The following is a 17,295-nucleotide window of genomic DNA, read 5'->3' as shown; positions in this document are numbered from 1 at the left end:
TGTTTTAATCAAACATCATCTGTAGTCACCTTCTTAAAACAAAGCTGGGTGAGGGAGGAGTACAAAAAGCCTTTTTTTTGTTTTCACTGTGAAATGTCTGAAGTGCTCTGCTGTATGATGAGTGTAATATGTTTGTGTTTGTAGAGGAAGGCTGTGTTGTGTGTGTGTGTGTGTGTATATGCTTTTTTTTTAAGCTGGAGAAAATCTAGGTCAAGAGATTTCATTCTTATTAATAACTTAAAGCTTTATTCCTCAAAAATTATCCTCCATGGCTTGAAAGCTTCCTCTCTGGGGAAGCACTGTTGCTCTCAAACATGGATAGGAGCATTTTCCTTTCCATCAGGGTGTTAAGGTGTTCACCTGAGAATCATAGAGTCATGTAGTTTTGAAAAGACCTCCGAGGTCATCGAGTCCAACCATTAACCTAACACTGTCAACCGAGTCCATCGCTAAACCATATCTCTGAGCACCACATGTACACAGAGGTATGGTGACTCCATCACTTCCTTAGGTGGACTCTTCCAAGCTTGACAGCTCTTTTGGTGAAGAATTTTCTCTATTATTTAATCTAAATCTTCCTTTACACAGCTTGAGGCTATTTCCTCTGGTGCTGTCACTTGTTACTTGGTAGAAGAGACCGACCCCCACCTGGCTACAGCCTTTTCTCAGTTATTGTAGACAGCACTAAGGTCCCCCGTGAGCATTCTTTTCTCCAGACTAAACACCCCCAGCTCCCTCAGCAGCTCCTCATAAGATTTGTGCTCCAGACCCTTCACCAGCATTGTTGCCCTCCTCTGGATGTGCTCCAGTGCCCCAGTATCATCTTTCCCCTGTGTAATTTTAAACACCATCACAGAACCTCAGAGGAGCCTGTTCTTTGTGGGTTTATCAGTGTGGGCCAAGCTTGGGGCTGGAGATCCTTGGCATTTTTCCTTGCCTGCTGTCCAGCTCCATGCCAGCTCCCCAGCCTACTGACCCATGTGTGGCCACACTCTACCCAAAAGAGGTCTTATGGGTATTGATATAACAAAATTGGCCACAGGACTGATTTTTTTTTTTTTTTTTCCTGAAAACATACATCCCCATCAGCAAAATAAACAAATGAATATGGAAGCTTGCCAATTCTCATTGTATTTCTTTGGGAGATGCTAAAGCATGAAATCTCTCTAGCTTTCCTGTTCTTCTTCTTCAGCAGCTGCTGCCCTGTGTGTGTAGCTGCACATCACCAGTGACTTGTCTTGATGTTACATATCTAAACTGGGAAACACTGGGAAGAGTGCTGTTAAACTGAAAGAATAGAGAAATTCTTGGCACTTACAGATAGAGTAATCTACTGTATTAGAGGTTTAAACAAACTTGGGGGAAAATAGTTCTATGAAGCCTTTAATTTTATCTTAATCTTTTGTGTCACTCTAGACCTGAAATCAAAGGTAATTAAATTAGGATAATTAATCATGGAATAACTTAGAGAGGAATGTAATGAACTTTCCATCAATTTGCAAGTTATGTAAATCAAGATAAGAGTCTTCTCATAAACATTCTGTTTGCAAGCTATGGACAAAAAAAGAGAGGTTAATTTAGATGCCCTTTGTATTGGCATTTTGAAGTTATTTCTGGTTTAAGTCCTTCAAATATTATGATTTAGAACTTTAGTTTGTGTTTTGGTGTTTGTATGAAAGAGGGCAGACTTGAGGGAGAAAAGGTATTTTTCGTTAAAATGTTTGTGTTAAGGATTCTTGTATTGACTTTCCCTCTGTTCCTGCCCAAGATCTTGTGGATATAGGAGAGATTGGGCGGGAAACTGTTCATGTGCTGCTACAGGACCAGCAAAACTAGGTTTGTGCAACAAGTCAAGAAATACATTTACTACTTTCAGGGGAAGTCTTTCAATATGTGGAGTTGCAGATTCTAACTCCCCAAAGGGAGATGTGCTGAAGCTTTAGACATTGTATTCAGCCCATGTGATTAATATAATTGCATCTTCTTTGTGAATAACTTCTGTAGATGTGAAGCAGACTTTGAAGCAAGTCAGTTGACACCCACACAGAACCAAATTATAACATCCTGATTAAATTGCTATGCAGTCTAAATGCTCAAGTATTGTCAATACAAGGAAAGTTTGTTCCCAACAACTCTTAAAGTGTTCAAATTCACTTGAAATTTGCTGGATTAAAAAGTTAACTTGCATATTTAGGTTATTTGCATGTAAAATTAGAAAGATTATCAGGATCATTAAAAACATAAAACACATGAAAGAATAATGTCAAATGTATTTTAGGAATCCCTGTAAAATTCTATTCACATCCCACATATTTTATTTTAACTTTTTTTAGTTAACAATCAGTTAACTTTTTTTATCAATCAGTAAACTTTCTTTTAATTATCAATTTAGTGATCAAATAGTGACTTGGTATACTACCTTTTCTTGAAAGTATTATAAAATAATTCTCTGGTTTGTGTCAAGCAGTTTGAAACATATTCTGTTTGAATTGCATCATATGAAACACTTTCTCAGCAGGGTCTGAGAAAGAGTGCTTCTGAAAATTTATCTCCTTTTTATGATCCTAGAGGAGTGGTAGATGCCACATCTCTGGAAGCATTCAAGGTCAGATTGAATGTCTGAGCAATCTGATCTAGTTGAAAATGTCTTTGCTCATTGCAGAGGAATGGAACTGGATGGTCTTTGAAGGTCTCTTCCAGTGCAAACACTTCTGATTCTCTGGTAATAACTGGTCATTTAAATGCAATGTTTATACATTATGTGAATGTAGGAGTAGAAATTATAGTACTGCAATAAAAACTAAGATAGGTACCTCTTTGGGTGTTGGACTTGTTTTTAAAGTTTGTTTTTTCTGTCTACAATGTTTCTGATAATTTTGATTAATTTTGTGTGTTGCACAAAAATCTCCTTTAGATGCATCATACTGACCTTCAGAATGTTCAAATTGGATGTTTGGGATTTAGTACTTGTTTGAGTGCCTGTCTTCATAAATAACTTGCACAGAATTTTCTGCAGGATCATCATACTGTCAACTTTCACAAGGAAGAATGCCATGATAACACTTTATTAGCCTGTTGGAATCATCAAAATGCACATCTTTAGGGATATGTGGATGCCTCCAGTGCAAAATACCTGTTTTGATGTAGAAAAATGTTGCTTTTTTTTTGTAGATTTTTTTTTTTTGTTACCCTCATGACCAGCATAATTTTCTTAACTATGGGTTCTTTTGAGATTCCAAAGGTTAACCAGTCTAAGTGTTAGGAGTCCATCTCATTTTTTAAAAAGAATTGCAGTGTAGTTTCAGGATGAGAGACAGGATGGGACAATGTCTCAGTTGCCCTTTGACTTCAGGGTAGAACAGCATCCTTGCTTTACGGACTGATGACGTGTGACTCACAAGCTGCAAGCTTCCATGCACCTTTCCTTTTGTGACTGGTGCTTTGAAGTACCTATCTGCTTTGTGAATTCTGTTTCCATTTTGTAAAATTGGGGCTTTTAAAAAAATACTCTCTGCTCTTTCCTTCTTCCTGGACTCAGTGCTGTTAAATGAGGCTGAGAGTCAAAAGAAGACTATGCCTATGGCTGTCTGTGGCTTTTTGTCCTGCATGATGTGACATGATGTGACTGCTTGATATTTTTATTTATAAAGTATAAGAAAAGTGTCAAAGTTCTATGTTATCTTATGCTATGCTGAGTTATGCTTATGTCAGAACACCATGAGATTGTAGTCTCTTAAATTTTAATCCTGTTTTGACATTTGGAAGTCAAGTGTCTCGAATCAAGCTCAAACCCGTGGAGGTACTCTGCAACTGTTGCCTCTTTTGTGCTTTTCCATAGTGACCTGATACAAGGTTGATAAATGTTTCTAAAAGAAGCAATAAGTGGCTGAGTGTTCAGAAAGGAAGCGTAAAGCCTTTCAATTCAAACTGTTGATTTATGCTGCTCTTAGCAGTAGTGGTTAGTTTGGCTGCTTGCCCCTTGCTTGTTTGCCAGCTTCCTGCGATTTGGAGATGAACAGGGTCCTGGATTTGCTTTCTCCAGGGTATGGAAGTGCTCTGCCATTGCACTGAAATTCTGGTTAGTAATAATTTGCATAAACAAGAAACATTTTTTTACATAATTAGCTTTAAACAAAGAAAAGTAATCAATTGTGGCATCTTATGAATTTTTTCCTTCTGTACAGAATTATCTCAAAGGGCATGTCTCTAAGCTGGAGTTGCATCAGTAACTACATTGCTGTTTGCTTCTCTGTTTCTCAAAATAGTGGTGTGCAGCACAAAAATGTTACTAAATACCTCTGATGAAGGTAGGCTTTTGCAGAGTTGGCACATTACGCTTAATTCCTGCTTTCATGACCATCTGCTGAGTAATCCTACACGCTGAGCCCATGGCCTGGATATGGGCTCCACTTCTTGCTGTCCAGGGAGGAAAGCTTTTGGTAAAACGTCCCTTTCCCATGATGCAAGGACTCTTTCCACAACTTTATTAGTTACCTCATCGATATCCTATATTCAGCACTCTTTCCCTGCAAGTGTGATACTGTTTTACTGTTCCTATCAACAATGATAGTGTAGTGTTGGAACAGGTCACAAAGGGAGTCAATAAACTCCTTGTACTTTGTTGTAGTCCAGTATCAGGTATATTTAATAAACAACAGTAATATTTTAATGTAGTTTCTAGGAGAATTTTTAATGTGTGTTCTCTGAGGTGTCTTGACTTGAGCCTTCCTGAATCCCCAGTTTGGCCAGTACTGTGGGTCCTGGGGTACTCCCAGTTATATACTGTCCCAGGGAGCTCTCCTGCTTTAAAACCTGCATGTGACAGCCAAGTCCACCAGCTTGGCTGGGGACAGGGTTTAAATCTGACTGCTAGAGCAGGCAGCACATCTATGACTGGCTGACATCTGCACGCCCTTGTACTTGCCTTTTTCTCAGTGTTGATATGTTTTCATAAATACTTCCGTACTCACTGTCTTGTCCTTTGGCAAGTATGTTTTAGAAATAATGTCTGATTTATATCCTCTTTGTATGTTTGACCCTGTGGCCTGACCCCAAGTCAAAGCTTTGTATATCTTCTTATTCCCAGCAAAGTGGACTGTAGGGCTTTGTTTTGAAGCCCAGCTGTAGATTTAGTATTTCCTATCATGGGTAATGTGTCTGTTTCATGTCTCTTATTATTAACATTTCATTTGTTGAGTGATTTAAAGTCAAAACTGAGGTCACCTGTTTGTATCTTTTCCTCCTCCAGCTGTAAAACATCCAAAGAGAAACAATTACAGTTGAATAATCAGGAACCAAGTTATTCTTCCTGGTTGTACCATGTTGTGAAGAGAGAACTGACAATCTGAGTATGGAGTAGGGTAAGCAAGTGGATGTCCTCAAGCAGAGATAGAATAGAGATTAAAGTGAATTCTTGCTGCTTTGGGGTTTTAATAACTTGCTGATGAAAAGTCTTTACTTGGAAACTTGGATGTAGAATTGTGGGCTGGAGAGTCTTTCATGCCAGAGGAGGATTCATCTTTACAAGCTGTAGTATCCGTCTGTGTTTCAGTCATGTGTAATGAATTGATAAATCAATGACTGTTTACATCAGCTGATTCCTCCTGCTAGTTGTCTCTTACTTCTTATGAAGTACCTAACCTTTCTGGGCCTAACACTTCTGAAGTGTTTTGTTTGGGGATTTTTTTGGGGGAGGCTAAGGGGTGGGCTAGTAGGGTTTCCTCTGCATTTGGAGCTATCTCATTATTAATAATTGTGCTTGTTCTAGTTCTGAAGCTTATATTATAAATTCAACTCTTATTGCATTGACTAGTGAGTGAACAAAGGTGACCTTAAACTCTTCCAAAATATGTGCATGGCATGGTGTTCTGTTGCCATGCGGTGCTTTCTTACTTCCTGATTTCCCGTAGGTCTGATGAAGTGTTGTACTGCCTCTAGTCATTCAGGTACTTTGGAGAACCACTCTTGCAATTCCCTGGCATTATTCCCTGGCTAAATTGCTTGGGCAGGCTTTGCTTCAGCATCTAACTGTGAGTTGAAAACCTGACAGATGCCTTGATCTGATTATTTAATGGAATTGGGTGCCCCTTTTATTGCTTTGAATGTTGGTCACTGTCCCTTGGTCACACCTAAGAGAGAAGTAACACATCTGATATGGGGGTTCACTACCAGGAAGGTTTAGGATTCTCATGTCTCTTGCACAGCTTATGCAGATCTGCCAAAATGATGGAAAGATTAGAGGATACAGCAAATTTGTTTTATAATTTGTATAAAAATCCTACTTCTCCTACTGTAGCTGGATTTGCAACAAAAACAATCACAAGTCCAAATCTGAAGTCATTAGGGAATATTTGTGTAACTTTGTTGCAGACTTTGGAAAATGTCTGTGTATTCAAGACTATCATTCTTAAGATGATAATAGCATCACTATTAGAAGCTATAGAGACATGTCACCTATGTTAGATCTAAAGTATGTCTCATGCATAGTTTTGCTTATATTTCTATACTTTTCTTATGCTCAGTAGATTTCCAATTCTGCCCATTAAGTGCTGCTGATTTTTAGAAAGTTTGTTGTTAGAATGCAGGCAGGCAGTGTAACATACGTGTTTCCCCTCTGAGCTGCAAATAATTAATTGCTCTCATGTATATTTGCATTAATGTCTTGTCTTCAGATTTTCCCAAATAGCAGGCAAAGATGTTGATAGCATATGGTTGCTTCTAATGTTTGTTCCAAAGTCAAACCAATTACTTAGCATGCATCTTATGAACAACAAAGTGGTTATGCTTTCATGGGGACTATGAAAAATGAATAAAGCTAAATGGCAAACTGAAAAGCAGGACAGTTCAGCATTTGGCTTACTTCTGGGGTTACACCCAGGCTGTCATTCAGAAACCATTATATTTGGGAAATAACTTTGAGACAGAGTATACTGACATCTTCCCTGGATAATCAATAAGTTCTCAGAGAGTACATTATTTTTTGAAAATTACAAAGTTAACTATTTTAATGATATCCTTTTTAGGGGCTTTAGTGACTTTTTTTTTAACTGATAGAGAATTCACCAAAAACTCAAACAAAAGGTCTCTTATTTTAATTTCAGCTTCTATTCCCTATTTTATGATTAATGTTTGCAATAAAAAGGCCCTGTGGCATTTTCCTATTCCCTTTCACAGTGAAAACTTAAGAAACCCAATTGTTCTGAATAAATTTCCTGGTCTTATTTACTTAAAATTAATCATGGTACCAGGCCCCTTCTTAAGCCTATCTTCTGGTGTCACTTTGTGCTGGTTTTGGCTGGGATAGAGTATATTTTCTTCATAGTAGCTGGTCTGGAGACATGTTTTGGATTTGTGCTAAAATCAGTGTTGATAATACAGAGATGTTTTTCTTATTCCTGAGCAGAGCTTGCACAGTGTCAAGGCCTTTTCTGCTTCTCACACCACCCCACTCTTGAATCATTACACTTGCTTTTCATCATGTGCCTCATTTTCCTCATTTTGCAGCCTTTCTTTGAACTCTTAGTTGGCTGTTGTCACCAAACCCAGGAGCAGTCACAAGTTTACAGGCTTTCTTCTTTCAAGTCCCTTGGCAAGAGGTGTATATTCACAAAGACTGAAGAGGGTAGGAAGTAGTACATTAGCATTTAAACACAGCTCATAAATTCCCAGTTGCAGTCTTTAGTTGGTACCCCTTGAAGTGTGCTTTCAGCTGGGGAGTGCTTTCCATTATCTGCTGCTTTTCTGTGGAGTTTCTTGAAGGAATGGTTTCCTAGAAGAATTGTCTTTATCTTGATAGCCACCTGTCTTAGCAGACCTAATTCTGATTGCTTTTTTGTTGTCATTTGTTTGGCATATGACTGTTGTTCCTCAGGTGCACAAAAAAAGTGACAGCATGGAAACCCATCAGGTTCATCGATGCTGCTGCTTTGTTCAAGTACTGTAATTTCCCTGCCCTTCATTCCCCTCTACAACAATCCTTCCTCAAAAAAAACACCATCCCGTTTTGCTCATCTTGGGAGCCTTGTTCTGCTAGGCTGCCCACTGATGCTTAAGCACTCTAATTACTCTGTCATGATATCTATATTTTCACTCTATATTTTAATTTATTTTTTTAACTTTAGACAACCAAATCCTGTCCTGTAGAACCAGGTAATGGGCTGGTCAGAAAACCTGGTTTTCTGTGTTCCTTTTTTTTTTTTTTTTTTTTTTTTTTTTTTTTTTTTTTTGGCTTTGGAGAGTAGAAAAGAGAGTAGCTGAGAATGTGGGCAGAAAACTAATAAAGGTAAAATGAAGATCTGGTTTTTGTCTCTTCTTGTAAATCTGTTTCTCAGACATGCATATGTACATACCAGCAAACAAAAGTATTAGTTTGTTGGACTTGGGGATCTGCTCTAATTGAAGCTTTGTTTCAGTACAATTAATGTTTAGGAGATTAGTGCACTTTTGTACTTCTGCAAATGTACTGTAACTTTCCCTGGCAGTGGCTAGATAGCTGTGCTGAACCAGAGTCTCTTAGTGAGATACTCACAGCTGCAAGAATGGCAGCAGTGAAACCTTGAAACTTTTAAAGTTGTTGTTACCTTCCAGTTGTCCAGTGGATAGATATAACTCTTGCTTGGAGAAATTCGCAGTATTTTCATCAAGCTTTATGGGGATTTAGGCTCCTCTTAGTACCTTATACGTGTCTACTTCGCAGTGAAATTTATTGATCTGAATTGGGATGAATACTTCTAACAACTGGGTATCACGTCAGAAACCATAATATTTTTCTACCTCAGAAGTAAAACCTTCAGTGCTGAAGAGTCTTTTTACTAGCCAACAAAAGAGTAATATAGAGTAATAATTAAAGTAGTGGTGTGTGAAGTATGAATGTATTAGTATTAATTATGGAAAATGCCTGACTTGAGATTTTTCTGTATGTCTTTAATTTGATTCCTTCATTTTTTCAGGGCCTTAATGCTAAATATGGGAACAAATTAGAACTTTTGTTGTTGATGTAAATGAAAATAAGTCTGTCCGCAGGAGTAGAAACTGCCAGAGTTAGAGGATATAGACCCCTTCTAATGAAACTCAGCTAATGTTTCTAAAAATTGTGTTATCTAAATTGACTATATCTTTTAATTTATGCATGACATGAGATTTTTACCTGAAAATTATAAATATGTGAGAGTAGTGAGTCTATACCTGCTGCCTGTGAAAATGTAAATGAAAAATGTAGGGTCTGCATTACAAAGGTTGAATAATTTTTCACAATACAGATTGCTAGATATTCCCTTGTTACTAGTTATGTATAAAGCTGAGGTCTTCTCCTCTTCTGCTTTGTTAAATAACTTTATTCTCTCACAGAGGTTTAGCTGCAGGGAGCATTCATATCTTTTTTTCTGACACAGAAAGTATATCTTTCTTATTTGAGTAGCTAGATTCCTCCAGCTGCCTCGTTTCAGTTTCCTGACTTACGCTTCTCCTCTGTGACAGAGGTTAAGGTAATGCCTTATCAAAGCAGCAAGTTATCAAATGCTTAATCATATGCTGCTGAGCTTCCATATCAGCTTATTTCTTTGTAAGGAAATCCTACATTTTAAAAGACTTTAGTTTGGATTATGGAAACCTCATGGTAGACTTGATTCAGGTTTGAAGGTTTAGATTGATGACTTTGGGATTATTAGAATAAGAAGGCCATTCATTCATTCATTCATGAATCCTTCTAAATTACATTTGGTTTCTCTTCCGTGAAATGTGTATTTTTGTAAGTATTAAAACTTTGATTTTATACTTAGCAAGAGAGGAAGAACATAGCAATTGAGGATGAAAAGTCCTTTCAGAAAAAAAAGCCCAAAAACTTGTTGATACTGGACAGCAAAGCAGGAAACTACATGTGTCATAAAAGGCTCTGGCTTTTTGGATAAAGGCTGAAACTCAGGATGTAGTCTATAAATACAAAACAGGTTCATAAAAATATTTATAAAGTGCAGTTCTGAGCACTTTAGGGAAGCCTACTGATAACTGTTCAGCCATTTAATATAAATATGTTTGTACAGATGCATACACACGCACTCAATACCATACTTTCATCTTTAAACATGAATATATTCAACTCAGTAATATTTATTTCCCATATGAGACTGGTAACATTACCAACATCATATTTTTGCAGATTCTTAACCAGCAATTTAGTGGAGAAGCAGAAAGAAAGGGACTCTAATTTCAACAGGCAAAGGGAAGGAATTTGTGAAGCTGAATATTTACCTGCACAAAAAGTCACAACCTTTTTTCCCTATAGTATTTTGTCACAAGTTTTTGATTTTAAGCAATACATCTAGCAGTCTTCTGGGGATTTTGGGGATGTCTTCTATCCTGACCAGTTGATAGCTGTTAAAATTTGTCACTCAACTTGGAAATAAAAGTGTGTGTACTTGAACTTGCTCCGGCTGTTGGCCAAGCAACATGGCTGGAACAGATTTACTAGCTGCAGCTAATGACCATGTTCACTTTTTTCCCCTTGACTTGTCAAATATGAACTTACAGGGATCTTTTAACTTACACAGTTGCTTTGGTTTTTAGACTGAAATGACCATAATTCAGAATTGCTGCTTAAAATACAGTAATTTGGGTATCAGAATAAGTTGTAATAGCACAAGAGTGTGTTTCTGGATGCTTGTCTGTTGCTGCACTTTGTTGTACTAAACAAGGTAAGGTTGAAAAACATCTCTTTTTTTTATTTCCATGTTTTAAATTTTTTTTCTTTTCCCAAATACCAGAATAACACTACTACAGCAGGCTCATAACAGCTGAGTAGCTATAAATCTATGTCACTCTGAATATGCTTATGCCTTCATCTTTCTCTTATTTTTTTCTAATTTTAAGTATTTACATACAGATACCAATCTGTCTGAAATCCCCCCATTGTTATTTGTTTCTGTTGTACAACTGCTTCAAAGGCAGTCTCCCAAGATGAGACTTCACCCACCCACCCAACACAAACAAGCTCTTATCTTCAGTGTTGTTGTCAAGACCCAAACAGTCAGGTTTGATGTCAAGACCCAAAGACAGTGAGTGAAGAAGCCCAAAGTAATTGGTATCTGACTAATTTTGCTGCCTGTTTGGTTTGTTAACAGTATGAGACCAAAAATTGTTTCCTTGAACTTGTGCTTAAGCTGTTTCTGCATGTATTTTTGAGATTTTTGTTAAAGGAGCCCTGTGTTTCATCTCATGATCTGTTACCTGACTGCAGTCCTGTTACTAGAGTGAATAGCTGATTAGAAAAAGAAAGTAATTTGAAGCCACTCAGAATTGTTAGCTTAAAGGAAGCTGCTGTGCCATCTGCTTGTACCAGTAAGGGTGCTGGACCACATACTGTCAAATAAAACCAAACCACAGAAATCTCATGTACCCCCAAGTACTTTTCTGTGTAATTAGAACTGGTCTTACATCAGGTGGCATTTTGAGAAAAAGAATATAAACAGGGATTTAGGTCATAGCTTGTAGACTACCAAATTGTATGTAGTTGTTTTACATGTAAAAAGCAGTGGTGAAATGCATTCATTTCAGGAAGGCAATGTCATTATCCTTCCCTTCTGATGGTGGAATTTAAGGATTTTTATTTTTTCTGAGCATAAGACAGTGTTTTGGAGTGGACTTTTAACAAGGACTGCTTTGTCAGCTGGGTGGAGGTCATCTGCAAGGAGGCTGGGTGGTGTTTCTTTCCTGCAGGGGCTCAGGACTATATGAGTCCCTTAAGGAGATGATGATATGAGTCCCTTAAGATGATTTGTCACACTTGTGCTCTTTGCCCTGAAGCATTTCCAATGCATGTCTCTGAGCAGTTTCAGTGTGGGGAAAATGAGAGAGATTCAGAATTGATACCTGTAGGTCACCTGTTAAATTTCAGAGCTTGGAGATAATGCTGTTGTGACTGGCAATATAAAGGCTAGAGGCCATCTATAACTGACTGCTTGTATGGTATTGTTAAACAGCTCTTTGCAGCCTTTAAGTCTCCAAAAGAAGATGTAGGATTCTAATTTTGGAAATTTATGTTATTTAAACAAAGATGCAGCCTTTAAGGACACTGTTCTCTTATCCATTCTAAAACTGTGGCTTTAATGATGGAGCTAAATGCCTTCCCTGTTGCTGTGTCTCCAGGCATTGCTGCAGGGAGCCTCTGGGAGTTCCAGGGTGAAGAGATCAGCCTTCATCTGGAGACCTCTGCTAAAGGTGAAGACCTCCTAACGGGCCAGACAGCCTTAGCAGGATTTCAGAAGTCTTACCAAGGTAAAGTGATTTATTTTTCAAGCAAATTGAATTGTCTGATACAATTTTCAAAATAAGTATTTTTCTTCCTGTGAAATAAACACTCAAGTGCATCACTCAGCTTTCTCCTTCTTTTCTGTGTATAGCTTCTTGCTACCTGATACAAATGTTGTAATAGCAAATTTTGGGGGAGGGGAGAGGAAAACAACACAAAATGCATTGTAGGTTAGAGCCGGAAATAATTTCTTAGATTATTAGTAGGAAGATACATCTACAGTTCTTTGTTGGCAAGGGAACAGGCTGTTTCTGAGCTCGACAGCATGCTCTGTTTTTAGAAACATATCCCACTTCAAGTTCCACATTCAGAGCTCGCTTTGAGTGGCCACAAAAATACGGAAACACTCTCTGGTATCTTCAGCAATGGGAGAAAAATGAGGTTGGTGTATGATGATTTTCTGTTTATCAGCAGTATGGTAATTTCTTAGCATCCACAACCCATTCTTGCTTGTACAGGATAAATAGTGATGTAAGAAAAGGACATGTGACCCCAAAAACTTTGTTGAACTCATCAATGTTACAGTTGCACACATTTAGGGAGATTTGACTATGCTACGGTTTTGTTTGCCAGTGTTTTGAATGTAGTGATGATATACGGAGGATCTTTCCTTTATACTGACAAGATTAACTGAACTAAGTGTAGAGAGTTGGCTGAAAAAAGTGAGTAGTAGTGGAAGTGTTTCCTACAGATTAATTTAGGATGGAATGTAGGTGCTTCTAAAGTTCTGTCAGCTTCTCCATTTTAAAAAACTACTTGTTGCGAGGTAGTTTCCAACAGCTTTGTTGTTGGAAAGCTCCTTAAATTAATTTCTTGATTCATCTGAAAAGAATTGCAGATTTTTCTAGTTAATCCTTTATTAATTTCAGTTTAGACTGAAATTGGAGCTCTGAACTAGACCTAAATTCATTTTCCTTCCATCCATGGAGTAAAATCAAAATTGGTGTTAATTTCTCCCATTAGCAGAGTCACTGCTTCAGATCATGACCTTCCCTCATGATCTGCTGTACTCATCTGGGGGTGAGTGCAGTAAGCACAGTTAGGCTCCCTCATCCCTTTGCTGCACCATGCCCTCTCTCTTTGCTTCACATTTCTTGGATTTCGGCTGCACCCATGTTTCTCCAGTCCACTAGCAAGGTCATCTTGAACAACTTGAAATCAATCCAGACCCCGACAGAGTAGAAAAGCTGCTGCTGATGATTACAAAGTTATTTCAAACTGAAGGCAAAAATCCCATCCAGAAATACTTATCTCTGTAACATTTCCCTTTGTTACATTTGCCTTAGGAGTACACAAAGCAATACAAGTTGAGATAACCACACGTTACAAAGACACAGCATTTCTTCTGGGAATTACTTAAAAATTTATTTCTTTCTCAAGTGCAGTTTTTTGCATCAAGAGAGTAAAGACTTCACAGAAGGTATCCTCATAATCCCATGGGGTGCATGGATGTATCTAGGTGGGGTGGTGGTTAGGTTTCAAACACAGCAGTGTTAGTGTAGTGGTGGGTTTTGGTGCTGCACAGCATCCATAAGTGAAATGCAGCCTTGAGCACTCTCACTGCTTCCAACAAGGCAGTTTGTTCTGTGCCTCTGTCTCATTTCCCTTTGTTGGAGGGGTTTGTTGCTAACTAGAAACACATGATATGAGACAGCCAAATGTTCTGGTGAAAATCAAGAACACTTCATAGCTGTGAAGATTTTATATTTGCCCTAGATTCTTTTTTTTTTCCTTTTCCTCATTGATGCAGCTGTAAGCATTGTAAATTATATGAATAATTGATCAATGAGTTCTTGTTACCTCAAATCATGTTATGGTTGTTTCTTTTTAGAACTGTACTGCTCTTTGTTGTACTACAGCATCGCTACTATGCTGTTCTGTGTGTGTGGTTTTTTTGTAGCTTTAAAGTTTTCTTCTGCTTCTGACCCTTTGCTCTTCCCAGCTTTCCCCTTCTCTGCAAAATTGTGTTGTTTCTGCTTCAGTATATTCTGTGATCCAAGTGAAAAGTAGAGTCCTTTTTAATTGACTGCAACACATTTTAAAAACGCTTCCCAGCCCTGGGAACTGTGCAGTGCACACATCTGGTTTCACATAAGCATGAATTGCTGGCTTCACAAACATGGAGCATGTAGTCCTTGCCACAGAGTTAGCTAAAGTGTTCTGTAACTTGAGACTCTATTTGAAATAAAAACAAAATTGTATAGCTTCTTTACCATGCTAATGGAAAACATTTAATTTGCTTTTTTCAAGCCAACCAAAAGTATGACGCAATGCTGCTCAGGCAGATTTACAGTGCCTTTTCTTCCCTAGAAATCAATACAGCTTGGAGAGGCTGCTGTGGGAGCTGGCTAACTGACTGCAGTCCAGCTGCATTCAAATGTAAACTTATGTGCCACAAACCAAAACTGGTGATTTTGATTTATTCAGGCATCACTGTATCTCTGAGATTGTGGTGTTGGATTTTATTCTTTGCTTTATTGCTGTTTAAATTAGATTGGATTTCAAAATAGCAGGTTCAGTGGGCTGACAATTTCTTTTCATGAAATCATTCAGTGATTTTCTCCGTTTCCTGAATTACAGTACTTAGGTCTGTGGTAGTGATATCAGCAAAAGCTGATCTACATACATGGCTATGTGTGCCTTTCAGTGGAGTCTTTTTTCCTCCCTTAAAAACAAAGTGCAACATCAAAAAGCAGTCCCTCATTCAGTGTGAGCATTAAGGGCTAGCATAATCATTTTCCACTTTGCACAGAATAAGCCCTGAATATTAAATGTTGTTTGATTTCTCTCTTGCTAGAAAAGGTAGAATGCAAGAGTTCTTTGTGTGAGTCCAAAAAAAGTTTTTAGAGGACAACCATGGGGTTTTTTCATAAGTGAAACCAACAGTGTAGATTTTTATAGTACACCAACTCTTTTGCCTTTGTTTCCTTTCTGATTCCTCACTGTCTCCACTAATAGCTTTGACTTTATTTAAACTCTCCAATATAAGAAGCTGTTGATGTTTCTCTCCTTATTTTTTTTTTCCTTAATGGGATTTCAGTCTTGCTTAAGAGCTTTATTTCTGGCAGAAGGTCTTCTCTAGAACGGCCCTTTGGGATCCTTGGCACTGCTTTTCTCCCTGAATGCTGTATTTCTTTGGGAAGTCTGTCACTGGTGGTATGTGTCTGGGTCATACTTAGTTGTACCAGAAGGAAAATCACAACTTGATTGCTAACTTGCCAGAAGGACATTTCATCTTCTTTTTAAGAAGAAAAGTTCTGCTTCCATTTCTCATGCAACTGTGATCCAGGTTTTTTTACCCTGCAGCCATTTTTCTCTCATATTCTTCATAATCTCATGGTGAATAAACAGCTTGCGAAGACATTGAGGTCCTTTTTGCAGAGATAGCTCGGGATGTCATGGGTTAGCAGAGAGGTGCAGACACATTTGGGAAATATATTTGGCCCATAGGTTTTCTGTTTGACCATTCCAATGTTTTTGTGAGCATGAAACATCTGTCATTATAGTTTTCATTTTGCCATTTTCCCCGCACTAGCACTGGCAGTCCAGGCTGGAGTATGCCATAAAGACTTCTAAAGCTACACTTTGAATAAAGCTTACATTTACTACAGAATATTTGCTTTGCATGGTTACAGTACAAGCACTGTATTCCTGTGTAAACACTGTAATGAAGTTGTTAAGAAGAAAAGAAACGCTTACAGCATTTGCACTAAAGTTCATGGAGCATGAGATAGCTGTGCTTAGGATGCTGGTACTTTGAAGGGATTAAAAAAAGCTTCTCAGAAATAAACACAAATAACACTCTGAGACTAGCAAAACAGTATGCAAGTGATGAGAAGAATGGCACTAATTATTATGTAGAGAATACTCTGATTTGAAATGCCACAGTGAAATCCACTTTATGATCTGACCTTCCTACATATGAATTGAAAAGCAGGAAAAAGTACAGGGCATTACCTAAAAATGGTAGTCTGGAAGCTTCTTTAGGTATGTTGGGTCTTATTTTTGTCTAGCCTGAAATGTAGTTTTTCCTCTTGAGTCAGACCTGAATAAACTGGTTTGAGTGTTCATGTTGTCCTCATGGTTCCAGCTCTGCCAGACATAGCTACTTTATTTTAAGAATTGCTCTTACTTGGAGTTTGAGTCCTGCTGGAAACAGTATTGTCAGGAGGCTGCAGTCTTGCTGTTAAGAAACTTAAATAAGATAAGGCTAATCCTATTGTATGCTTCTACTTTCAGAGGTAGTGTAGAAACTTGCCTTTCCTCGTTAGGGTACCATACCATTCACTACCTGCTTTATGGGATTTCTCTCCCTTTTTTATTCTGAATTGCTGGCTTGGCTAGACATTAATATTCAAAATGTTTCACACAGTTGTAGATGGCATTATACTGTGCCAACTTTCAGACTTACAGAAAAATAAACCAGCTCTTGTTTTCTACAAGTCAAAGAAGGTGAGAGAAAATAAATTTACCTATCATTTCTTTGTGCCAAATTTAGGTTTCTTTTATACAGGATGTTTAAATTGTTTTATCTATGTATCAGTAGAGATGGAGTAAGGATTAGATTACTGAATACCTGTGAGCTTTTGCTGAAATTATTTATAAGTTTCAAAACCAGAAACTCTTTGCACATAGTAAGAATTTTTGTGTTGTAATTTTGGATTGGTGCTGAACCAAACTTTATTATCCTGCTTCAGGGAGAGGTAGTATTGGCTAGTAAAAAAAAAACCCCAACCAACAACAATCAAATTTAAGAATTCTCCTACAGGTGTAGGAGGATAATCTACTTAAAATGTTTGTTCCTATCTTGATCTTTTGTATTTAGAGATTAAACTGCAAAATTACTTCAGAATGAGGTTATCTTTTGAGTTGTCTAAATCAGCCTTAGGTTTTTTAAAACTTGCAGCATAACAGATGATTTGTAGAGAATTAGGCTGTCAGAGTATATGTTCTTGAAGTAGGTTGGTTTAGAAAAGGCACACTTTTCAGGCTCT

The 17,295-nt window shown here is 37.7% G+C and overlaps 1 protein-coding gene across 2 annotated transcripts in view; it reads left to right on the top strand.

Annotated features, from left to right (window-relative positions):
• FAM110B (family with sequence similarity 110 member B) overlaps positions 1–17,295 on the top strand; it is a 111,634-nt gene that overhangs the window by 17,750 nt on the left and 76,589 nt on the right. For both annotated transcript variants that reach the window (XM_021555672.3, XM_021555673.3), the window contains exon 2: positions 12,139–12,267. The gene's annotated coding sequence lies outside the window, so the exon portion shown is untranslated. The remainder of the gene's footprint in view (positions 1–12,138; positions 12,268–17,295) is intronic.

This window comes from Lonchura striata, chromosome 1, assembly GCF_046129695.1.
Source record: "Lonchura striata isolate bLonStr1 chromosome 1, bLonStr1.mat, whole genome shotgun sequence".
In the NCBI taxonomy this organism is placed as follows: domain Eukaryota; kingdom Metazoa; phylum Chordata; class Aves; order Passeriformes; family Estrildidae; genus Lonchura; species Lonchura striata.
The sequence above is the reverse complement of the archived record's forward strand: the minus strand, read 5'-3'. Positions and strand labels throughout refer to the sequence as shown.